The following is a 26,954-nucleotide window of genomic DNA, read 5'->3' as shown; positions in this document are numbered from 1 at the left end:
ATCTGTTACAAGCATATTTGATAATTCATTAAAGTTAGAAACATTACAACTTTTCATCTCAAGCTCATAAACAAAGTCAGCTTTAGAAGCATATAGATAGGATTTAATACTGCTTATTAAGTCACCTTTTCTCAATTCAAGGATTTATTCTGGATTTGTTAGACTACTTCTTCCAAAAACGTAAGGTAAATTCCAGTTACATTTTCTGTGTGGACAGTGAGTTACAGATAGAGTGCTGAATTAATACTTTCCTCTGTAATCAAATCTTGACTCTATTTGCACAGTCAATGAAAACTGAAAAAGTCATTTAGAATCAACAGCAACTTTCTTTAGAAACTGCATAATAAATATAGCACTGTGATATTTCTCTACTTCTATTGTACATAAACAAAACACTCCACTTCAGAAGTAGGTTAAAACAGAAGCACATAAATACCCTAGTGTGCCTATTGTCCCCAAAGAATGGAGCGTGTCATGTCCTCTTCTGTATAATTCTACTCTTACCACCGTGTGACATGAATACCTACAGGACAACTTTCCCTTTGGTTTTCCTCTCCCTCCGTACTGTCTTGGATTATACCATTGATTCCTTCTGACTTTTATAGAGGACAGAATTTCTCCCTTTAATAGATCTTTTTTTCCCAATCCCCATCTTTTTCTCTGACCACCTTTAAGACAGAGGAAAGAAAGATTTATTTTTTTTCCCTGAAAGCAAGAAGAATGGTATTTTTACCAAGAAATCATGGTCTCTGAAAGATGAGAGTCCAGTGAGTCCCTAAATCTTCTAGTTATCTGTATTTGTTATACAGCCTTTTGTCTTGTAGTAAGAGATTTCTCTGAAGCCAAAAAATAATACTTTCTAACTATGCTTTTATTCTCTGAGAAGAGCTACATCTCCTGGTGACTTTCTTAATTTTTTAGTGTTTTATAGAATAAATTCAATTTATTCAGTTATAATTCATATTCTTATTTAAATTGAAGTGGGTAAACAATCTGGAATCTGTACTACTGATTGTTAGGTGCACAGATCTACTTGCTCATGAAAATCTGTAGATGCAGAGCCCAATATCATCTGCAGCTAGCTTCTAATAAGTAAGTGTAGATTACATACTCTACATCTACAAACTGTATTTGGGAACAGTGTCTTTTTTCCTTAGAGAGAAGCTACTGCATTTTTGTTCTTGAGGATATTAAAGGTCTCTAATGATCTTTCAAAAATAATATAGGGCAGCTAATTATCTCCTGGAAGTGGTCTCATTTCTGCTTTGTTCAAGTACATGGCATTATTACTAGTGAGAAGACAAGGAAAAAATATCTCAGATGTTGGCCATGAGAAATGCATATTTAGTAGTGGTTTTTCAGTCAACTATTTTGATTATATATAAAAAAAATTCTCTGCAGGAAAGTGACTTATTACAGAAGAGGAAACAACCCTTTTTAGTATCCTAGTAATCAGGAGAGATCTTGTATTCTGATTTTTATTAGAGTTATTAGGCTTGGCTCTGCATGTTACTACTGAATCCTGAATACTTAATACAACAACAACAACAAAAAAAAAGAGTTGGGGATGGATGGATGGATTTGAAATCCAGAGAAGGGAAAGGAGATAGATGAATGAAACTCATTTACCTTGTCTCTTACCTACTGTGAATAACTTTATGTTTTTAAAAGAGACGATCTGCCATTACCCTGCTCTACTCTGAAATCGCACTCAAACTCTGTCAAATGAATTAATTCAATACAAGCTAAATTAAAATAGACCCTTCCATAGCTTCAGCTAGCAGAAACCCATCAAGTAGCATATTAACTACCTTTATTAAGAATGAGTTCTGCACTTTCTGACTTTGTCTCGTTTAATTTATTGTCTTTAGCAGCAGTGCGTTTCCTGAGGAAAATATTTGAGCAAAAATGCACAAGAGAGCTGACCTGTACACTAGTTATTTTACAAACACATGAGAATTTAACAAGAAGAATACAGTCAGTGAAGTCCTCTGGAGGTTACTCAAAATTGAGTGCTGCTATACAATATCTTTTAGAGTATCACCAAACAACCAGTACATGGTGCACATAAAATGAAGACAAATTTTTCTTCACTTTCTTTGCCATTTTTCATTGATAGGGTCTTTAGGAAAAGACAGTGAGAGAAAGTGAGAAGACAGTTTTCCTGACAGATAAGAATTAAGGTAAGCACCACGAAGAAGTCATTTTTTGTTCTACTCTTTTAGTAAACTTGTTTGCTTTAGTAATAAAACTTTTGGATTCTGTCCTTTCACAAACGTTGACTGTAGCATCAGATATAAAATTATTTATGATGCTTTTTTCTTTAAAACAAAAGCTGACATATTTTTTCACTGGCAGCACGGAGCCTGAATAAACCAAACTATATTCTGTATGTGACAACAGTAGCTAATATTACTGCCATGCTGAAATTTGCCAACATGTTATCTGATATTAACATTTGATAATACCAGATAATTATACAACCAGAATTATGTATTGCCTAATGAGTAAATTTGTGCTACAATTACTAAAATGTTACTACTATTACATAAAATAACAACATGAGTTTTTTAGCCATCAGTGTTAGGAAAAGAAGCAATACTAATAATCCAACTACCAGGGACCAACATTTATTTTTTCTTTTCCTTTTCCTCTAACAAAATCTCATTATAACAAGTTTGAGCTCTGTACTGCTTTTAAAGATGCTATCCTGAATACATCCCAATTTATCTTCTAAAACTGGCTAATTTACATTTGTATGCTAGATGCAGAAACAGACTTCACAAAATACACCCAAGAAGAAGGTAAATAGTACTTAATCTTACATGCATTATTTATGGTCTTCATTTGGCTTTTAATCTGTGGAGATTCTGTGAATTGTTATGGACTGATATCTCTGGAGCATCTAGTTTGCTCTACATGCAGAAGACAGAAGAGGTGCAGAGCAGCAGTGTATTGGGAGAGGAATGTTGTATGCTTTTCAAGATCAAGGGAGAAATTAGGAATATGATGAAGCATTCAACCTCTGATAACAAGAGACAAATTTGCTCCAAATCAAATGAAAATTTCTCAGCGAGAGTCTTTCTGTATAAATATATATCATTATAGATTACAGGCCTGATTACCTCAGTCTTTCCAGAGAGTCCAAGGCACTTAGGGTGTGATCTTGAAGATGACCTCTTGTGGTTTGTGTTTTTGCAGCACCTAGTTAGTAGTAAGGCTTGATGTGATGTTTTCATTGGGCTGAGTTGCTCTGGGTTTTATTCCATTTCAATTTCAATTGTTACATGTCACAAAGCCACAACTTTTTTTTTTTTTTTTTTTTTTTTTTTTCCCCACACCACACATATCTGTTCTCAGTCAACTATGCCCTCAGCAAAGCTGTCTTGTAATTAAGCTACTGAATTACCCTAAAGACTACTTGAAAATCCTAAATAATAAGTATGCCTTTTATTTAACAAAATTAAAAATAAAAGTAAATTACTTCCCCTCAAAATCACATCTTTTTTTGAAGCTAGCCTTAAATGTTGTTCAGATGTAAGGAAATGAAATGGAAAACTCGGAAATATTTTTTGCTAAATCTGGCAGTCTTCCAAATGTAAAGCCCAAAGCCAAATATTCATTTTAGCCATATTTTGTTTGGAAAAGATTCTTTGAGGAAATTAGCTTGGTTTAATTCTGGAACTCTTTAATAATGTATGGTTGCTGAAGTTGATTACAATAAGTATTGTGTATTTGAAACATGCTAGACTTGTCTGTATAAATATGCAGTTAGTATACACTTAAAGATAGAGTCAAGTAACTACAGTACCAAGAAACTGTAACAACCATTCAGACTCCAGTATTAATTTAAAGCATTCATTTTGTCCTATTATTCTTCACTGTGATTATGTGAACTTTTTTTCGTACTTCTGAGAAATTCAATCAACATTTATCTAAAATCATCAAAATGCATGTCCAAAAATTGAATTAAAGAAGATAAGTCTAACAGCAAAACTACCTTCTATCATCATGGCAGATAATCAGATCTCCCTGATTTCCACCATCACTTGGCAAATTTGTCTGCCCAAGGAATGCATACTGAGGCAGTTTCCAAAGATGTGTACAGTGATGGCTTTGTTTTTTGTTTTTCCTTCCATAAACTATTCTCATATTAAGCCATGCAAGTTATTTTTTTTTTCCTCCTCCATCTCATTTTCCCCCCCATGACCCTCAACCCTGTCCTGCTGAACAGAGTGTGAATGCAGTGGAACGGCACTTAGCTGTCTGTTGGTGTAAAGCCACAACCTGAGGTCAGTCACTTCTGCACAAGACTGAGTCAAACTTTGTCCCCCTCTTTTGAAACTTAAGCAGTAAAATGAAGATGACAATTTGAATGCCAGTTACTCCTACCTGGCAATTGATATCCAGGTCCAAAAGAAGTCTGAAAGGAAGATCTCTCTATTTTCTTTTTCCCTTTATTTGCCATAACATTTTTGGATTGGAATATTTATCAGTTCTACTTACAACAATAGCTGTTACAAACAGCCTACAGTCAGAGCTGGACAGCTGAAGCCCTGGCAAATGCTGTTTCAGTTCCCTGAACAATAGGAGGTGGCTGTCTAGTACACACAGTACATTCTGCAAGATTTTTGTGCCTGGTTCATTCTGAGGATTTCTAATCTAACTCTTCCAGTGCTCTCATCATCACATTGGTCAGCCATGATCATTACTTCTGTGGAAATTAATAATTGCTGTCTAAGTAAAATGGATGCAACTTTCTTATATTCAAGAATATGTAACAGGAAAGGCAAATTCAGTAATGTGCTCCAGTCGGTAGAGAGTCCGGTGTTCATTTGAATTTTATACTCCAACTTTAGTTATTAAGGTTCTGTTTTATTAGGGGGTTGTGCCTCTGTGTATATATGCTTATGAATAAAATGCAGTGCAAATAAAAACTATTTAAACGTGCTTTTGAACATGTGAATACACTGAACATATTGGTTTAAAACACTTTTCTATAGTGACATAGCAGCATTTTAAGGAAGTCCATTTTTGCAGGAAACAAATTCAGCTGAGAATACCATAAAACCAGTAATGCTATCAGGACAAAATAGGGCTCTTATCTCAAAGGGGTTGATTGATTGATAGTCATTTCATGGAAACAGTTATTTTTAGAAATTCAAATTAGTTTCCATTAATGCTACTGCTTTTAATTATAAAAACATAGATTTATTGAAATTGAAAGTGAGACTTAATAAGATGAATATTTAAACTCAGAAATAGTTTGAAAAATTCAATTTGGCTTCAACATTTTATGTTTTTCAGATATGAATAGATTATTCCCTTTGAAATACAGGGTAATGTTTTTACTAAAAATAGCTTATACTTCTAAATAACCAAGTCTGAAATATCAGGTGTTTGATTTTTGTTGAAGGAAATGTCTTGACAGATATTTTGCTAACCTACAGAATTCAAAGTGAAAAGAAATTTCAAAACAGACATTTATATATAAAGATCAGAAATATTTCCAAAAAAAATCTTTTTTGCTTGTAAAGCTCATGTAAGACAAAAATAAATAAATAAAATTAAAAACTGGATTTGTTTATTTACTTACATCTCTAATTTTTTCACAGGCCACACGTGATAATGAAGTTTGTCACTACATTCAACGACATCTGGTATTGAACAAACCAAATCAAAAATAATTGGTAAAGTACTTTTTATGCAATTGCAAGTGTCAAGGTATTACAGGAAAGGGAGACGCTATTGAATTACTTTGCTTGGATTTCTGAAAGTTACTTGATAAGCAAATGTTTCTAAAGAAGGTGAACTGCTGAAAGATAATAATTATGATGATGATGATAATGATGATGATGATTATTATTATTATTTTATTTTGTCATGGAGAAAAAATATTTTGAAGGTAAGAAGTGGTAAATTTTCAGTACATGTACAGTAATTTAATAGAAATAGATTTTAGACAGGCTAGTTTAAATGCCCTTTTTTTCACAGTACTAGTCTAGAAACTGGGCCAAGCCATAGGTGAAATTGTTTCAGAGTTTAGTTATATTTTATATCATCTTTGCAGCAAAATTTAGCTAAGGAAGTTTGTACTTCCTTTTGTCTTCTTTTCAAGCTTCATTGTCTACTTCCTGACTTATCATTATTTTAGTACTTATTATTATTATTATTATTTTTAGCTAAGACTTCACACAAGCTGGGTATATTACACATATCTATCTAATACTTAATTGCTAGAGACCCAGTTAAAAATCACTCTCTGTGCCACATTAAAATATAAAAATAGCTGAATACTGTAAGGGAAACAGAAGATAATGATCCAAGACAGCTAGTAGCTATCTGCAAGCCAATAGTGAAGATCTTGTATTTGTAACAAAGAAAACAACACTAAATACGAGCTGGACTTGATTTCAATTTTTATCCTAATGTTGGTAAGTTGATAACTAGTGTGGCATGCAATTCTTTTTTTCTTTTTTTTTTTTGAAACACTTCCCAATATCTAAGCTTGCAGCACACTAGTGGCTCCTGAATTCTGTTTCTTCAGCAACAAACCTTATGTCTGCAGTAATCAGACCCATGATAAAGAGAAATGCAGACAAATTGACGCAATAAAGATCAGAGTTCAGTCACACTGAAGCAACTTGAAGAACCAGAAGTTTATGGGTAAATATTACTTTGACACCTTGAAAAGATGTGTTAATCAAACACAGAGTGCCATTGTTATAGCTACTTTATATGAACAGTCTGTTTTTATTGCTGAATTCTTGTGGTCTGTGCTGTTAATGAGATACTGCAGATAAGAGTAAATATAGAGAAAGTGCAAGGTAAGCAGATTCAAGCTGTTAGGCATTTATGGTCATATGAAAATGCAAATTAGGTAGGTTCAGTGTTCTAGTGGCAAGAAATGTTGGAAACAAGATCAACTAAATGGGGAATTACAAACGGCAAGGGTTAGGTAGTGCATCGTACTTGGAGAAATACCAGTAAATGAAGAGTAGGCTTTTATCAAATGAATCAGCAGTCGTCACAGTGGCTGGACGCAGTGAGAAAAGGACTTACAGGCTAGCAAACAAAGACAGCAAGCATAGGCAGTGTGTGAAACTATTTAGGAAAAGTGAAAAGTGTGTAGTAGGTGTGAAGAGCAGTTTATTTTAGGAACAGAGAAGGTGAGAAATTTCATTTAGCAAATGCTGAGAAGAATCTTGTGCTGTCACGCAATGAGCACTTTATAGTCATAAACTTTTATTTATAAAAATATTTGTATGCAGAGCACCAGGCATACTTATAATCTTGTTCTTTATCACATGTAAAAATATAGTTGATATCTACCAGCTTCTTAGAAAAGGGAGAAGCAATTAGACTTCGGTGTTGTAGAAATTCTATTTACATAGGCTTGTATATTAAAAATCTATTTACAATGCAACTTCTTTGTATGTTGATCTTCCTTCATATGTAGACAATCTTCATGAAAGAGTTCAGGTTGAATCATCTACATTTTAACAATACCCTCAAATTGTCTTTTTTTTTTTTTTTCTGCTTTAAGCAATTGTAACTATTAAATACTGGATATGGATAGAGATATGGAAAAGCAGTTATAGGAGTGCATTAACTTCTCCTTTTTATTCCCAGCACAAGTCCTTGTGTATAAAAAAATAACAATAATCATAGCTCAACTGGAGTATCATAAATTTTCTGGCAAAACAGTTGGGAAGGATGCACACCAGATTTTAATGAAAAATGATATACCAACAGCAATTTCTCTTCTATAATGAAGGAACTTCAATTTCCATTGATCGCATCTGTAGATGTATCACATAAGAATCGTGCAAGTAACAAGATTTAAAGCATTAAGCTTAAGTTGACATCTTCTCTCTTAAATTTAGCTGTAACTTGTCACCCTATTTATATACTTCACAAAGCACTAGGCAGCTTCGCATGAAACTATTCCCAGCAGGAGATCATAGAAAACCCCATCTTCCAAAACACTCTATCTTACTCAAAGATGAAAGCAAGCAAACAAACAAAGAAATATAATGTTTAAAAATAATTTTAGGTATACTTTCTTCTTTAAAATTCTTCATTTTTTTCTAGTTCAGTGGTGAAATTCACACAAATTATGGTAATTCTTTCTCAGTTCCTCATCACATAGAGCAATTCTATTCCGCTTGTTAGTTTTCTTTTGAGCCCTATTTTCTGTGAAATACAGTAAAATCTGTAATGAGATACATACTCTGAGGTGCTGTGTGATGGTCAAGGAAAAAAAAAAAACAATAGTGCACAGAGGAATAAAAGATTCTGGTCTGACTAGTAAGTATTTCAAAGATTGCTACTTGCTCATATTCCATTTGTAATTGATAATTGAAAGGAGCAATGTTGAAACCTTCCTTGTTAATCAAAGAGTTAGAAGGCAAGAAGTGCTGTCAATTCTACATAGAGAAAAACAAGTAAATCCCTTACAACCTCTAGCAATGTGCAGAAATACAGAACATGCTGGACAAGAGTGAAACAGTGCCAAACAGTAAAGAAACATGGATTAGCTGGAAAATGAGCTTTGAAAATGATTAAGGCGAATCACAAAAACTCAAGATGTATATACTACATAATATAATACAAATACAAGCTTACTACCCCAGAAACCCCTGAAAACTGTATGACTTCTTTGTAGTTGCAAATGTTAGAGATAACGTAAGAAAACATTTCTCCTCTCCTTATCCCTTCCCACTGATGAAGGCTGAAGTTTAAACTCTCATTAAACTTCAACCAAAAATATTCTGGTTTTGTTATGCATTTGTAAAATGACTGGGCCTATGTGCTCTTTCATTACATGTGACCATTGAATGAAATGTGTGTTTAAGTATAAAAAAATTACTCTTTGTCATGTCAAATGCTAACCTTAACTGTCCAACTATTTCCATAAGTATAGAGCCAAAAACTGCCTATAATAGCACACAGGAGTTGGTGAATTAATCTAACCTGATGAAGTGTGTCACCTCAGTGCATAAATCAGCTGGAATTATATCACTGATATAGAAGGAGTATGTGGAGAAAAATAAATGAGCCACAGCTGAGAGAAGCCTACTAATGAGTAGGGCCTTAAGTAACTGTGAGCAGCTGGTGGGAGTCAATTTTGGCTGTTTGATTTCCTGGTGATTCTGGGGTATGTATTTTTTTATTAAAAAGAAATAGTTGTATATCCAGCTGAATAATAGAACCGTTATTGTTTTTGTCCTTGTATTAGTTGATGTAATGCATAGTGTATAATTTCGTAATTCCTTGTCATGGTTTTATGATTTTTGGTTATCAGTATTCCACACCATAACATCGTGTAATGCAAATATTTTTGTATTTTGAGTAACAATTATCATGACATAAGTTGCTACTTAACATGTTTTGACATTATTATAAAAAAAACCATATAATGCAAACCATCAGTGTTATTTTTTTAATTGCTAAAATATTTATGTACAATTTACATTAATAACTCAAGTAATTTATATATATATTTGACTAATTCAGAACCCTAATATTTTTCTGTTCCCTATAGAAAGAAAGAATGGATGGCAGAAATTGCCAATCAGTTCTAAAGCTTTAAATGGTTAATACCTTCCAGCAAATTTACTGTATTACCAAAGCTAATTAGGATACTTTTTGCCATAATTATATGTTTATTAGTAAAAAGTCATTACTGCTAACTATTATGTTAAGAATAAATGACCGCACAAAATATGAAGTGATGTAGTAACTTTAAAATTTTAAACTATTATAATCTCCACAGACAAAATTTGATACTTTCTCTATGGCTCACAGCAGGTTTAATGGATAGCAAGAGAGTGCAGTAAAGTGTGAACCAAAACATTAAGTACAAACAAAGAGAAATTTCTTCTCAGCCACTATCATTTTAAGCTTTTAAAGTGGCAGAGGATGTTAGATTCCTAACGCATATAATAATGTCTGTTGTAGTTTCCATTGAAACAACTCACAAGCATTGCTACATATTAAATACCTACGTATTTAATGAGTTACAAAGTGGAGCTGAGACCTTTGAGCCTGATTTTTCTCTCAGCTCCAACAGGTAAAAAATTGTCCTTACAGCATTAGGGTCTGCACTGAAGAGCTGAAAACAAGGCTCATGAGGAACTGCTGGCTGAAATACAAGGTTGTGGCTTTAACAGGAGAAGTGAATGTATCAAGATGAAACCCTTTGTGTGGAGGTGAAAAAGGCAGGTGTGGTGCATTGACTTTGGCCAGCTGACGACACTGCTGTCCCCCTCCTCATGAAATCAGTGGGGAAAAAAATAAATAAATAAAAGCCGAGGTAAATGTAGGAAGATCACTTACCCATAGCCATGGTGGCCAAAACAGGCCATGCTGCCTCTGCTCTTAGCACTCAGCGCTCTCCTCCTCCCCGCTCCATTTTGCTCTGCCCTCAGTGTTAACAGCCTTGTTTCTGTTTTTCCTTTGTCCCGCTCTCCAGCACTTAGCCTTTTCTGGAACATTCACTCAGCAGCTCTGCTGATGGCTCAGCTGTGGAAGTGGCTGTGGTAGGCTGGGCCTTTTTCCTCAGAGGGCCCGTGCTGCTGCTGCTGCTGCTGCTGCCAGCACCTGGCCGCTCACAACAAAAGTTTTGGGGAGAAAATGAAATAAGATTTTAAAAGTTCTCTAAGTCATTTCAGCGTGATGACAGATATTAGTCTAGGAAAAAACTGTAGTAGAAGTTAATTCTGGAATAGAGGCATGAAATGTAAAACAAGTTGAAAATTACTGATACAGTACTTCCTACTTAGTGAAATCATTGAGACTTTTCATCCCAATTTAGGGCAGTTTGGACTCAAAATCTAAATATTCAAGTCTGCAGGGTTTCCTGTAAAGTGTTAGTAAATAAGAGACAAAAATTCTCACACTGCACAAGATAAAGAAATGGCCAGAAATGCATGATGAAGAGGCAAGTGTTCAGTGCGATGCTGCTCAATGCTCTGCATCCACTGGAGTTGTTTTTTTTTTTTTTCTCCTCCATCTCTGCTTCCTTTGTAGTAGAGCTACAGATTCCCCTATTTGTTAGAAGTAAAAGAAGCTGCAGGTTATCACATAGCATGCATCATCATCACTTCTTGGCTAATCACCTTAGACAATTAATTTCAAGCTCTTTCAAGTATTATGAGCTTGGTAGAAGATCAGGAGCATCTCAGGAAGCTGTTTTTTAAAATTGTAGAACTTTACTCTTTTTTTTTTCTTTCCAGTAGGATTGCAGCAAAATCAGCCAAATTATATTAGTTATGCTTTAAATTCCAATTTCCACAGTTCTTTCGTTCTGTATCTCCCTCCTTTTTTCATCTCAACACCTCACTTCCTTAGATTTTTAGTGTAACGAATCTCAACCTCCAGTGAATAAAGTGAAATAGAAAAAGAGGAAGCTATCATGAGCTTCTGAATTTGTGTTTCCCAGGTTCAGAAAGTTTTGTGGGGTTTGATGATATTCCAGCCATTTCTATAGTTATTAGCTGCTGTTGATGCTCTATGCAGTCTTCCTTATTTTGTCCATCAATAATTATTGACCCTGGAAATCAAGAGTGGTGAAAATGAGAAAATGAACAAACAAAAAAACCTGATAATGTAAATGGGTTCTGCTTTCTTACAATGGTTTGAAAACACTGATGCCATTGCATCTGAAAGCTTCTAGTAAGCGCACAAATAGGCCCTATCATATTGTTACATTAATATTTGTTCAAAATTAGAACAAAATATCTACTTTCAAAAGCATTTTGCTGCACTCTAGTCTCCCTAGAAGTATTTGGGAAATGGTTCTTTGGTTTTCTGTTTTATTGTGAAAATAAATTTCAAAGTTCTCTTTGCAGATAACTGAATATCTTCTGTATGCATTTACACAAAATATCCAAATGATTGTTTCAGAAGTGAAATACACAGTCTCACTAGTATTACTTTTCCAGGGAAAGCTCGTTGCCACACTGCAGAATCCACAATCTGCTGTCCTCGTACCAAGATCATATGGGTGCTGAACTAGAGGATGACACATCCCATCTTGTGGCTCGATGTGTCCACTACCAGGTAAGTGCTGTAGTGAAAGTCTGTGTAATCTATTTGTTGGCCTGTCTCATGTGGTGTCTTCTATTTGCGTGTTTTCTGTTGTAGAACCTTTGAAAAAGCCATCTTTTTTGTTATGGTTTTGTGTGTTTTCCTCACCTGAAAAAAAAAAAAAAAAGAACACAGTCAAAATCTGCCTCTAGCTGTTACACTTCCACAGGTTGTAGTGTACCTCCACATTTTACAGACATTTCTGAAAGTTTAGCCTTTATGATACAAGTCATGCTGTCCCACAGTACGGCTTTTTGGGTATCAGCATGAGTGCTTCTCAAACCATTCTGTACGAGCTTGCCAAGGATTTCCAGTGTGTTCTGTCATTTTCATGGATTACTTTCTCCCAGGTACTGTATTTGAAAGACAGGAGTTAAAGGTTTTTTTTTAGTATACTAATGTATTTTAACCTTAAATTGAAAAGACCTGCACTCCAAAAAAAAGCAGCCCCACAGTTTTGCTGTAAGTTTTGCTTGTTTGTTTACAGTAATATATAAAAGAGCTTGTGATAAAGGTATTTAAGTAGTACAATTTTCTCCCCTATAAGTTATGCATATGCTATTGAAGTTTCCAAACAGGAAGCGTTAGCCTAGATGTTTCTTACAATTACACCATTGTAAATATTGCATCACTCAATTTAAAGATCTTCTGTTGATCACAATGTATTTTGCAGTGCTTGACAGCAAGTGTTAATGACAAAACTGTAAAACTGTGAGAGGTCTGTAACAAAATTTCACTGGCAATATTTATGGAGGTTTAAGGCTTCATGATGAATTGAAGTATCAGAAACCTTATTTTTCTTGTAAAGAATCTGTCATGGAAGTTCATTTACATTAAGGCTGTAATGTCTTTTCCATATAATGAGTTTAGTTTGATAACAGTTGCTTAGCCAAACATTATTTGTGAGAAAGCAAACAATATTTATAAGGTGTGAGAGAAAACATGTTTTCTTTTTCTCTGGGGAAAACTTCAATCAACAGTTTTGGAAATGGTTTTCCATATCATATTTTACTGTCCCTGTTGTTTCCCAAGATCTGCGTGCGTACTTCTAAATTAAAGTAGCTTAAAAAAATCTGCAATCTTCTTTGGACCAGAAGAACCTCATAAAAATGATCTTGCTTTGCTTCATTACAACACCTGTTTGCGGTGAGATGGGATCTTACCTATTTCTATAATAAAATGCCATGCTAGAGCTGTGCTCTTAATTATCCTGCTAAATAATGGGACACATTTAAAACCTTTCCACTCCATCTCCCATTTCTCATTAGTGTCACTTATGAGTTATTTGTCTGCCAGTTTTTGCTTTTCCACACACAAAAAAAAAATTGTGTTAAATGCATGTTTTGATATAAAATGAATGAGTAATTAATAGTCCCTCTTGTTTCAGAATTTACTCTTTAATAGTATAAAAAAAATGCCAAGTGTTTTACTGAAAGCCAATAGAGTCATAAGCAATGTAGGTATCAATGTTTCAATGTGTTTTATTGTTGGGGGCAAAAAAGTTTTAATAATGTAATTTTAATAATTAAGCAGGAACAGTTAGATAATGGTTTTCTAAATCTTCTTTTTCGCTTGGCACATTGAACAAATGAGGTATTTTTCAGTTGTGGTAGCTTTACATGTACGCTGCCTATCGGATATAGTATTTGTTGAGTATCACAGCTTGTAAGGTCTGAATTTGTAAGCTTGTAGTACCAAGTAGGTCATGAAGAGATTTAAAAACTATTAAAAATTTTGCTAATAAGTGTTTTTTGTATTGAAAAAAATTACTGAAAATCTAAAAAGCTCTTGGAAGTGTTCATGGAGCTAAATACTTGGAAGGAGTTATTGGTTGAAAGTGTCAATTTAATGTTAGTAACATTATTTAAAATTGACAATAGTGCACATCACTGATCATTAATCATTATTGGGTATTAAAATGAATCTACCTATCAAGTAGAACACTTCAAATGCCTGATAGTAAATGACTAGAATAAATTGTTAAATGGAATTCCATTTAAAAAAAAAAAAAAAAAAAAAAAAAAACTAATTTTCTTTGATAGGCCTTACATTTTGCTTGAGAGTAAAAACTAGCTTCTATGGATTGTCTAAACATGTGTTTTAATTGCCTGATAGAGAAGGAAGGAAGAGATTTTCGGAGTGTTTTTCATCTCATAAAGCATAAAGTAAATTATTGAGTATCCCAAGTTAATATTAATAGAGACAGGCCAATGGCAAGGAGAAAAAGCACAAATAAATAATTCTGACTCAGCTTAAATGAAAATCTGAAGTTAATCAGTGGCAGTGTTACACTAGCATAATGGTTGTTGGGGATGCACAGTACAGAGCACAAATAGCTTGTATGGGCCACTCCACTGCCAGCCTTTGTCCCATGTCAGAAACTATTTAGTCACAGTCTAGACAACCAGCTCTCTTTGTAACCCATCTTGCACTTAGCACATTTAGTGGGCAATTCTGGGCTTGCTGTTGGAAATGCAGCTGATTTTTGGGTACACAAAATCAGATGTCCCTGAAAGAGAGGCTGATGAGTCATGCTTAAGACGGTGTCAGGCTTTAGGCTGCTGACTTCCTTTCTGTAGTTCAAACAAGATAATACCTTTTTCACCAACAGCACTGGTACAAAATTCATTTTCCAGTATGTTGTTAAAGGGCTCTGTTACTTAATATAATTTCTATCATTTTGTTCTGCATAAAATATAGTTTCAGGTTATGCAGAAGCCAGAACTTTTGTATGAATCCTTTTAATAAAAAAAAAGAGAGAGAGAGAAAGGAGAAAAAACAATGAAAAGGAAGAGAGATGGAAAAGTGAGAGAGGAAGCAGTACAAAAGTAAGGTCAGGGAGGAGTAAAGAAGAGCAATAAATGATGGAATTGCCAGAAGGTGAATGGCCTTTAAGAATTAATGGCTTTTGCTTCATCTTTGGTCATTCAGCCTTTCTCCAAATATGAGAAAAAATACCCTCATGACATGCTAAATCAGTGCAGGTAAGAGGAAAATGGAAACTTATTTTCTTTTAAGCCAAGAGAATATTTTAATTTTGCAGATAGGAGAAGATAGAACTGTGCAGTGTTGAAAAGGGTATAGTCAAAAAATGCAGAGTTGGAAGGCTCAATCACTGGATGAAATTTGACATACATAAATAGACCTTAGCAGGAGTGCTGTGTGATTATCTCATCATTCTCCTTTGCCTCTTTTTCTAACAAAAAAAAAACACGTGAGGTAGGCATTAAAGAACACCCAGTTTGTCCAAAGTCAATAGATAACAAGGCTGGACCTTTACAGATCATGAAACTGATTAATATCCTCTAAGAGACTTTGTGCGTGAGGTTCCCTGGGGAGAAATAACTGATTTTTAATCAATTTTTGACAGGTCCTTACTTTGTACAAGGTTATTCAGAAGGGGTCAAAGACAGATTAGCTGCACAGTCATCTCTACAGAGATGTGTGGGGATGAGAAGGACATGAAAAGAAATTATTCTGTTTTTCCGGAAAATACAAGTAATTGTTTGATCCTTGGAGCTGGGTTCAAATGAATGCCATGTAGCTTCATTGTTATGGATTAGAGACTCTTTAAGGTATCTTAATATGATTCCAAGCCCACAAAATTTTTGCACCCAAAGTTTTGGTTTGAATCTGTATTGATAAACCAATATTCATCTGGCAGGTTAGCAGGAATTGTTCATCTTACTCTTGAAATCATAGCATGCCTTTAACCCAAACTCTAACCCTGACCTGTACCAGGTAGCATTCTCCAAGTGAATTTCTTTATATAATCCGGGGAATTTGCACAGGCCAGAGTCATTCCCAAAATGACTAATGACATTTGGTCATGCAGCTAGGAGAAGTAGGGGGAAAGACATTTATGAACAGTCTATGCAGTTTGGCCTCAGGGCTATGCAACACTTTCTGGCACTTGATAATTTACAGGAATAGACGTTGCAGAGGGAACCTTCTCCTGGTTACACTGAAAGCTCATTAATTATCATCAGCGTAATTAATGTTGAAAAACAAAAAGCACAACAGAGATGTTCTTAAACGGAGAAGGTGATTTAACATCTGTCTGGTTCAAAGAAATACCTGTAAATTTTACAAGTGTGAGTAGAGCAACTAATGTAGATAAAACAGTAAGATCCTTATTTGGTCTTTGAAATTAATGCTGGGAAAAGACAGCAATGTAACCTTATGTAAAACTGACAAATATTAGATTAGCATCAGACTATGAATTCTTATGATTATCACTTGTCTACTTACTGAATCTAAGATAACTGCAACTAATTAGGAATATAAAGGAAAAGAAAGATAAGTGTATACAAACATAAATAGACTTCTAATATCTGCTTGTAATATGCTGTTGTTTTTAGGGTAGGATTTCTATACAAAAGCACTGATAAAGCTATCTGCTGTAAGCAATAAATCTGATCTGTAGCTATCTTATTATATCTTACTATATATCTAAAAAGATACAGTAAGTAAATCAGAAAACAAAATGCTTTAGTCCTGAAGATACAAACTGATAGTGCAGTGCACTATGAAAACATTTTTATGTTGGAACTTATCCTACAGATTTGTGCTTTCAGATTGCTGAAATTTAGTAGAGCACTAAGGTTACAAAGAAGATATTATGCAGAATTTCTTAAGAAATTGGTTTAGATGCTTTAGTATCTCCACTTGTCTGACAGCAAGTATTCTTAATGAAAGGGATTGTTTATGTTGATACAAATTTATTCCATTAAGCACTGAGGTTTTGAGTTGTTTGTTTTTCTGTGGTGTTAATAAAGGCATAAACTCACAAACACAAGACATTTCATCTTAAAACAATATAGGAACAAATAGAAATGTTGGAAGCACTTTAGAAGTAGGGTTTTTTTTTCTAATGAAAATAAGAAAAAAATCTGAAATAACTTCTGAATGCATTAAATAATCCATGCAATATTTATCTGTGTATTAATAATACAGTTCTAATATTGATATATGAAGATGTAACACCATTGATGCTTGTGGAGAAAGTCATATTAAAATTAGAATAAGATGAACAAAAATGGAGCCTGAACTTACTAATTACTCAACACACAGATAGCTACAAATAAATATAGACCCATGGAAACATCAAGTAGATGGAAGTATGCAGTGCATAGAAGTACACTGGAAAAATGGTCTAATGATTTAGGTTCAGGTTTTAAGTTCTATTCCAGTATTGGGTCTGTGATTTCTTCTGGAAAATAACAAAGAAGAACCAGTAGATGATTCACATTGACTAATAATAGGCCAAGAAGGAGCCATGCACTCTGCTCTGAAAAATAGGAGTAATAGCATAGAACCTGATATCAGTGAATGACAAGAAAGTAAAAAAAAAAAAAAAAAAATTAAAAAAAAAAATAAATTAGACTGGATTTAGAAAAAGAGCTTGGTGAAATAAGTAATCAGTGAAGTGTATTAATACTATTAACTATATTATAACTACAAAGAAATTCGTAAATTAGCAATTGAAATATTAAAATCAAAGGCTTGAAAGTGTTGGGGTTTTTTTGTTTGTTTGTTTCTCCATCAAAATTTCTGCAGTGTGTTCTCTTTAAACATTCTTATTCCACCATAATCTCCTAAATTGGAAAATCATTACAAAGATGCATTACTCTTAAAACAAAATACACTTTTGCTTTAAACTGTTAAATTTTGCGTATATAAGCTACAAATAGCCACAGTGTGGAGCATCAAGTTATTTTCGCTACTGCTCCAACAGCTGGCATGACAACAGAGGACTAAAGTGAAGAAGTTTTTGTCTGTGCCTTCTTTTAGGTAGAAAAAAACAGATAGAAAAAACTGATGCCTGGCACTTATATATAATGTAGATCTACCATCTATCACAGTGCATACTAAAAAAAACCTACTATTTTCATTATTTGAACATCCAAGCCTGTACCAATTGTACCATTTTCCTTGATATTTTTTACTCTGCTATGCTCACATACTCAACTGTGTACTCAAACTGTCCTCCAAGCATGAGGTTTTTATTGCACTGTTTTTGAGATCAGTGAGTGAAGACTTTGTCTTACTCTTCTCATTTGTGTAAGTAGTCCATAGATTACCCTGAAATAATTTATCTGAGTAGCTTATCAGGAGTCAGCTATTTTTTGCTTGTCCTGTATTATTTGAATTTCAGCCAAGTATAAGTGGCCAGCTGTAACACATTTTGAAAATGAGGCACTTAATGAACATGTTTAGTGTTAATATAGTTATTTATGTGTTATCTCTTACTGTTTTATTGCAGATGATAGGAAAATAACACCGTATATTTTTGAAAAAGGATAACTGGGACATGATTTTATGTTTCTAGAAAACAATATTAAATTCAGCAAGTGGGAATCATTGTTTTAGAAAAATGTACTCTTAAAAAGTATAGAAAAATAGAAGAGGAAAAAGCTGGCAATTAATAAAGCTTCAAAGAGCCACTTGGTGTCAGATATACAGAATTATACACAACCAAATACAAACAAATAAAAACACTAAGCAATAAAAGGAGAATTTTGCAATTCTAATTGTTATTTATTTCATTTTATGTAAGACAGAAACAACACTTAGAATATATATCAACACACCCAAGATACTGCGAAATAAAACTTCTAAACATTTGAATGCAAAAGAAGGAATAATCAATATTTTTAATTTCAAACTGGTATATTATACGTGAACAAAAGCATGTGAATGCAACTATAAAAAAAGATAATGCTGTTCTTCATGAAAATATCTCAGATTTTTACTGTGGGGACTTATCTTGCTGCAAAATCAGACTGAAAGCCTAGGAAACAAATAATCAAACACTGTTTTACTTAGGTGAGCAGCCCTGTTCAAATGACTGATGTAATATGTCCAAAAAATCTGACTAAAGCCATAAAAAATATAAGCTATACTAGAACAGATAAGCAACTGCTTGTTAGCATTTCATTATTGTACAAGAAAAATAATTTCAATTTCTAGCATACTTCTTGTAAGAGCTACCACTGAAGTAACTTGTTAAATGTAAAACATATCTACTTTTAGGGTCATTTTACTGGGTGTTTTACCCAACGGTTGAGACTGGAGATGAAAACAGTCCTTGTGTGCAGAAAGTCAGACTGTATTACCTTCAAACTCAGAAGTCCCTTGCTAAAGCTCTGAAGCAAGTTAGACTTATTCCCAGCTCAGACAGTGTGCAGCAACATCCATCATTTACCTGCAGCGTACTCTAGAGTTTTAACCTGAAGAATTCCTTTCATTATTTATGATGGGCATAGCTCATCTTATGTATTGTTTTGAACCTTTATAAAGCCAAATGAAGAAGAAAAGGATGTTGGAAAATAGGGTGAAAAGTGGGCTAGGTGGTCTGTTTGTCACTGGTGTGATAAAACTGAAAATATGCTTTGCTTTTGAAACATAGATCAAAGAGTATCACGAGTCATTAAAGGAAGAGAAGAAGAGAGAACCTTCTGGTTTCTCTAAGACTAATTTCAGTGTGACTTAGGAGGGTGATAATATTTGCTGACATCGTGTGGTTGCTTTCATCTTACAGTTGTTTCAATTGAGATGTTATAGTGATGTTCTAAATTAAATGCTATTTTTTGTGAGGCAAGATGAAATTTAATCAATATAGATTAATTTAAGGCAGCTGTTATTCATTAAGTAGGATCAGTATCATCACTGAAGAATTTTAAATCCAGCTTTTATAACATAACCTGCAGTACATTTGAATATATTCCCTTGGTCTCTGCAGTGCTGTAATTCTTCTAAACTCAATGAAATTTATTTTTTATGAACAATGTGCTGTAGATCTTCACTTGTTTATTTCTCAGAAGCTTCTTTTTTTGTTGTAACGTAGGTCATGTAAAGCTATTAAACTTCCCATGCAGGTAAGAAAGAAGAAATGTGGTGAATGTTGCACTCTTTCACAGAATGAATCAGGAGAGGTGCTTCTGCCATTATGATTCACTGGAAAGATTGTTCTCAATGGCCTTCACCTACACTTCCCCAGTTGTGGTATGCATATAATGTATGAACCCTGTATTCAGTCAAGGTCACATGAAGGTCCTTCCCTGCCCTATTGATTTCATAGTGTCACGGAGTTGAGAACCTTAACACATAGAAAAATGAAATCTGAAATAATACATGTAGTCCAAAGTGTCAAAAGCCAGTAAATTTTAACGATTTTTTTTTGTATAGTTGGGATCCTACAAATATGAAACTTGCTTACAATGATATGCATGCTATAGCAATAGGCATATAAGTATGCACAGCTAAATCTACTTAAAGCATTTGGACATCTACCTTCCATTCAAAACCTATCCCATAGAGGTTCCATAATTCTGTGGGATCGTGTATAAACGTGTGATGTCCCTTTACTTCAGTGGTGCCTGTGTTTTCCAAAACCTACAAGGCATCTTTGAATAACAGAACCAGTATTTTATATGCTCTTTGTTATAGTAAAAAAATAATAATAATAATAAAATAAATCTACATAAGAATTGAGTTAAACTGTAAATTAGTTTTATGTGTGATGGTACTGAACTGTCTCTGTAGCTCATAGCAGGAGTTAAATAGTCCAAATGCTATATATTACACCAGCGATGGTGGCTTATCTTACTGGTCAGTCTTTCTGTCACGCTCCTTATGGTCTTCCACCTCACTCAGATGGGTATCTGCTTCTCACAGTGGCAGCACTTGCAGTACAGGCTGCGTGATGTGTGTGGGTTTTTTAATAGCTATGAAGCAAAGAAACCTAGTTTCTAATTCGTATGGAGTTATAAATCAGAAATAAGTAGAAATTTGCACATTGGAAAAATTGATGTAAGAAGCAGCATTGGGATCACATGCCCCAGTTTACCTCTGCACATAAAATTGCTGTAGATGATACAGAGCTGAGAAGGAATAGCATATTTTGTGTGACTGGCAGAAACGAATCCATAGTGTATTGCACGTGATTATTCCAACATAAAAATTTAGGAATGAAATATGAAAAGAAGTTAGAATGTTGCTTTCTTTGAACTCTTACTGCACTCATTCTTTTTCGTGCTTTGTGGCTCTTTTTTATGCCTCATTATAAGTCCTTAACTCAGTTAGAGAGCAGTTAATCTTTATCTTCTGACCTGCTTATTAGCTACGAATCTGTGATTCTTTAGTACTAACAATTTTGTTACCATTATAAATGACAACACAAGAAATTAAACATTTATATTGTACTCACCTGAATGAAGATTTTTTAGGGTAAATAGAATTTGAATAATCTTCCAATCTTGGAAAACGGAGAATAGAAAGTCAGATGACTCGGACAAAGATATTTGTTTTTCTCATGCATGCCCCAGCTAAGAATGTAGGTTTTGGCTTACTTTTTAGTATCTTTTGAGTTGACGAGTTTCTTTAGTAAAAACATTAGATACCACTTGTGATAAGGGTAACTGCTCTTATCTCAAGCTGCAAATCTTGCTAAATGAACTCAGAAGTTAATCTCTGTAATGTGTAATGTTTTGTTGACCAAGGTGATGGATATCACTCTTGCAGCAACTTAGTTGTAGTTGACATTTTTTCACCACTGAAAAATGAGTTCTCTTTTAGAAAAAAATTACTGATTAATAATTCAAATCAATGTCCAAGGTTTTGTGACACATCTAGAATTTCAAGCACAGAGTAACATTTTTATAGCTTATGTAAGGCTATCACCAAATCAGTATTCTCCATTGTAGGTATACAATCATACGATTTATACACAGAATTTTAAGGTTTTTTGAAAGTGAACAGTTTAATAATGTAGCAATTTACCTTAAGAAGAGTCAGAGGTACTGTTTACTTCAGATAATCCTATAGTACCCTGGATTCTTGTGGTTGCACCAGTGAAGTGCCTGATTGCATTATATTTAATATTGGTCAGTGTACTGGGTTACAGCCAAAGGTCACAAAGTCTTCATTTTGACAATTACTACAGCACTAATTGCATTTGTTGTTTTTTTTTGTTTTTGTTTTTGTTTTTTAAACTAAAGGATGCACTTAAAAGTACTGTGAGACTTGCATTCATCAAGACTTCTGCCATTTATAAATTATTCCAATCATTATTGCTTTCATAAATGTTTCTGACTCAGAAAAAGATAGATAACTTGAAATATTTTGTTGTTAAATAAGTACATGCATCTTGCCTTTTATCACTGTGCTGTTTTTCAATTTTTTTCTGTGGATACATTCTAAATATTTGTTTATAATTTTCATAAAAATCTTATACCATCAGCTGAGAAACACTGTCACAAATCTAAGCTCTTTGCAAAATGCCAATTATTGTAAAGCTCTACATTCACAATAAGTAGATGACTGAGAATTCTGATGGTTCAAATCCATTTGGCATATTACTAAACACCCACATTTTCTCAGTAGTGACAATTTGAATATCAAAAAAGCCCTTCAAAGTAGATTAAGAAACAATTTGACATCGTAGTATTAATAGGCATGAAATTGGATAATTTGGATGTAATTAAATTGCTAGATTTTTCTTTCACAGTTTCATAATTCAAGAAATACCTGTTTAGATTAAAATTCAATACTTTTTTTAGTTCAGAATGTTATTCAGATCTTTTTTTTATTTTAAAGAAGAAAAAATGAATTTAGTTGTTTGGGATGTTTAGGGAGAGTTTGAAGATGTAGAAAATTAAACAAAAACAATTTATTGCAGCTGTAGAAATATAAAACTACATTTACTATAAATGCAGTTTTTTGCAGGATATTGGCTAGGAATGGATTGGCATGAAATTCCCAAAGAAGCAGATACAAGAAAGTAATTTTGTACATCTCCCTTATGTATTGTGTGTAATGTTATGACCAACTTAGGCTTAGCTTCACAAATGAGTTACAATGAAGTATGAAGATCAACAAAGATGTGCATATACAGAAGAAAGTATTCTATTCCGTGAAGATTGAAAAATGTACCAACTTTTTCTTGGAGTAATGTATCTGCTAAAAATTTGTGATTTAACTGCAGAGTTACAGTATTAGGGGCAATCAGTTAAGAGATCTATGCGCTAGATATAATACCTGATTTCTCATTATAAACTTGGACAGTGGGATTATTTTTTAATATTGTTCAAGCAGCATCTATGGAGAGAGAAAAATAGTGGAAGACATTATTGAATAACTGTGAAATACAACAGTTTGTGTAATTGTTCATATAGGTGGGTAAACTTAGAGGGAAAATAACAGTGGTGTGAACTTTAAGTAGAGCTGAACTCTAAAAATAAAGAATAGAAAATAAAAAGATGCTAAAAAGGTAACTGAATTAAATCCTAAGTAGTGTCTGCAAAATCAGTACCCTTTACCACTGTAAACACAACGAAAACTATAAAGCTGAGGGTATAATTAGAAGTTAAGGAGTGACAATTTTGGAACTTATAAAGTGTGCCTATGTGGGTCCTAGTGGGTAAAGATGTTGGAACAAACATTGCAGTCATTCAGGAAGCAATTAGCCATCATCCTAGGGGAACATATGTATTGTGAAGGCCAATCCCCTTTAGGCTGTATGGCCTTTTCTCATATTCAAGATGTTTTATTTACAGTTGTTTTTTTTCCTGCAGAATGTATTCCATTGCTTTCCTCTGACATATAAGTAGCAGTTAATACAAAGTAAAATTATTATTTTTTTTTGAAAGGCTGTATAATATTCTCTTTAATGTTTACTCGTCAGATGCGATAAATGATTCAAAAATAGCAGGTTTTGATAGAATTATAGAAATAAATATAGAATGAATAAGGTTGTCATTCCCTAGGGATAGCCAGTGCTGTGTTCTGTTGCTGTGCTGCTTGTTTCCTGTCAGAAGGGATCCAGGTTATTTCTCTCATACCAGCTTTTACCCTGAGATTGCATGCCTGAAAATATGAACCCTAAAACTAAAACTTCTGTTTTAGAGTAGAAAGCTCACTGCAGCTTGTGAGATTTACATTTATAGCAATTTGTAGATGTGGCAAGGCTTTTTAAAATTTAATTTAATTTTTAGGATATTCTTCCATTTCATTTGAATGTATGGTCAGAGAAGTAAAAATACATCTACCATACGAACTCATTCTTAGAGCTATAGAAGTTTAGATTAAAAAAATATATAAAGCAAAATGTTATGATGAATATTTAGATTAGTCTTCTAAGAACCTTCCTTAATGTCTGCTCCTGTAATTATATTAGCTAGCAAGGCTCAATACTTTAGCAAAATTTTTTGCAGAAGTCTGCTTTGAATGCTGAAAATTGGTTGTTCTACCTCACCATCTTTTGTTCTGATAGATGCTGTGACTTAGGCATGCTACTGTTCTTACAGAAATGGTAACTGGGTTCTCTATTCCTATCCTTCTACAGATTTAAAATTAAATATATTTTTTTTAATGTTCATATTATGTGTAGCTAAAATGATCTCTAGGGTCATTCCTAAATTATTCTCAGAGTTTGTGTATGCGTACATCCCATTAAACCACTTTTGGTGCTTTTAAGAGTTGTAGGATCTTTGTCACGTTTAGGAGACACCAATGATCCTTATTTTAAAGAAAAAAAGAGCTATGTTCAAAGCAACTTCATGCAAACTTTTTTAAATGTGTGGTTTTGTTATGTCGCATATACCAGAGTAATACTACTTTTATGCTTTTTAGTTTTAAAATTATTATAGTAATAGCAGAAATTATTAGACTACAATTTCTGGGAACTCCACACATATACACTTGCAGTGATTGCAATTATGATAGTTTACAACCATACAATAATACATCAGCTGCGTTGAGAAGAGTCCCTTCCAACTCGAATGATTCTATAATTCTGTAAGCTGTGCGTCCATAAAACCCTTAGAGAGGAAGAATGCAAATGAAATACATCATGTAGATACAAAACAGGCAAGTAAGTTTTCATTGCTCTATTCTCAAGTACTTACTTTGATTTGGACAATGAACTGTTTTCCCCATTTAAAACTCACAAAAATATATGCTATTGTAGAAAGCTTGATTTATAAGAAAATGAGTATTTCCTCAGCTTTTAAGAATCCGATTTGGCCATGCTTATTGAAGGTGACTTTTGAAATCTGAGTGATTGTTCTCCTCTGCCAGAACCGAATAACCAGGATAAGAATTTCTCTGTGTTTATACAACCCTCAGCATGTGACAGTCTGTCCTAGAGGAAAAACAGAAACTAAATTTTTGGATTTGTGTTTGTCTTTTAAATTAGAACCATTTCCAGGTGGATTCTCTTAGTGTTTTGTTTTTAGTCTTTTTATGAATTAAGATTTAGAAATTTTCACTAATTGGGATCAAGAGGGATAAAAAAGAAAGACAAATAAAAGGAAAAAAAAAAAAAAAGGATCTATGGAATGAATTTGTTTTATACTTAACATTTCAGAAAATCCATAAAAATAATCAATTCAGAGTGGTTATGAAAAGCACATTTTGAAACTGAGGATTTTGCATCATACAATAAGGTTACTTTATATTTTTTTATTAAAGAATGCTTGATTACGCTTCTTGGCTACAAATTCATGCTCAGTAATCTTTGGCACTGATTTCACTAAGTGCATAAAAATTGTATTTATGTTTTACTATTTATTTAAGAAATACAGTCTTGGACCGTTATATGTATATACTAGCCCCTCTTGAGAATCATGCTGCTCCTATGAGATACTGTGAGCCTTGTCATTGCTTAACTAGGAAGTAAAGCTCTGTGTATCAGTATGAAGTGTCTAATAAAATTAGGAACATCTGTTCTTGCAGCTTGTTGCTCCTCCCTTGAGGGGAAAAAGGGAGCAGGATGAATGAAAGAACAAAGAAAATGCATAGCAGAACAGATTTTGGAGGGAACAGTGAGCTCTCTGAAGCCTCCTGCTTTCATTCAACTTGTCCTCCAGCCAGAACTCTTCCCTGCTAGAGAAGAGCAGAAAGAAAAGATTATAAATGGTCCCACAGCACAAGCAATCCTTAAAAGGCCTTTTGCTGATGTGCTGATTTGTCCATGGAAGTTTGCTGTGGCATGCTGTGAAGGAAATTTTATTGCTCAGTCACTGAATGTTATTTTACTTTCTACAGCTGCCCGTTGAGTTTACAGGCATATTTTATTCTTTGTTTGCCGCTCTTTCTGAGACATCCAAGTCAGGCCTGCCATGTAATAGAGCTGTTTCTGTGATTACTGCATGATCCACACCTACTGTTTGTGACTAGCTAGCTCCACAAGTGTGGAGATAAGCTATCGGTAAGAATAACTTATTTTGTGAAAATGTTATGTATGTAATGTAGTAATGTATGTAGTAATGTGAAAGCGCCCTGTGTAGGAGTTGTTCCTTGACTAGGCCCTTGTAATACTTGGGGCATAGGAGGACATAACTGGAGGCCACGAACCGCAGCTCCAGGGCTGCAGCAGGGATGTGCACCATGCCCCTCGCCAGCTCACAGTGCAGCTGAGGCCTGCAGGAGCCAGTCTGGCTCTGCTTCTGCAAACTGGCACAGGATGCACAGGATGCACAGAATGGCACAAATCTGTGGGTTCAGACTGGATATTAGGAAAATGTCTTCACCGGGAAAGTGGTCAGTCACTTGCAAAGGCTTCCTAGACAGGTGGTTGATGCCCTGTGTCACTGTTCAAGAGGAATTTAGATGATGCCAGGAAGAGGTCAGACAGTAGTGTTATTCACACTGTATAAAAGTCTTTCACCTAAGTTTTCTTTCACCACTTTTTATAAGTTTTTCTTCCTACTTCCTTCTGCTTATAATTCTACATACATAATATATATCCTGACTGATTCATTATAGCCCTATCATTAAATCAAATATTTTTTTTGAGAAGTCTACTTTTTTTTTTTTTTTTTGGAAGGTAGGTCAATAGCCAGCAATACACCAAAAGA

General features: G+C 34.0%; 1 long non-coding RNA gene across 1 annotated transcript in view; it reads left to right on the top strand.

Annotated features, from left to right (window-relative positions):
* The window catches only part of LOC128076151 (uncharacterized), a 100,057-nt gene that overhangs the window by 21,179 nt on the left and 51,924 nt on the right, over nucleotides 1-26,954 (top strand). The window contains exons 2-4 of the long non-coding RNA XR_008204267.1: nucleotides 2,120-2,183; nucleotides 5,616-5,690; nucleotides 11,949-12,066. This is a non-coding gene — a long non-coding RNA (uncharacterized LOC128076151). The remainder of the gene's footprint in view (nucleotides 1-2,119; nucleotides 2,184-5,615; nucleotides 5,691-11,948; nucleotides 12,067-26,954) is intronic.

The sequence above is a fragment of the Tympanuchus pallidicinctus genome, unplaced genomic scaffold, assembly GCF_026119805.1.
Source record: "Tympanuchus pallidicinctus isolate F22 unplaced genomic scaffold, pur_lepc_1.0 scaffold13, whole genome shotgun sequence".
In the NCBI taxonomy this organism is placed as follows: Eukaryota; Metazoa; Chordata; class Aves; order Galliformes; family Phasianidae; genus Tympanuchus; species Tympanuchus pallidicinctus.
This window is presented reverse-complemented; position numbering and strand designations above follow the sequence as displayed.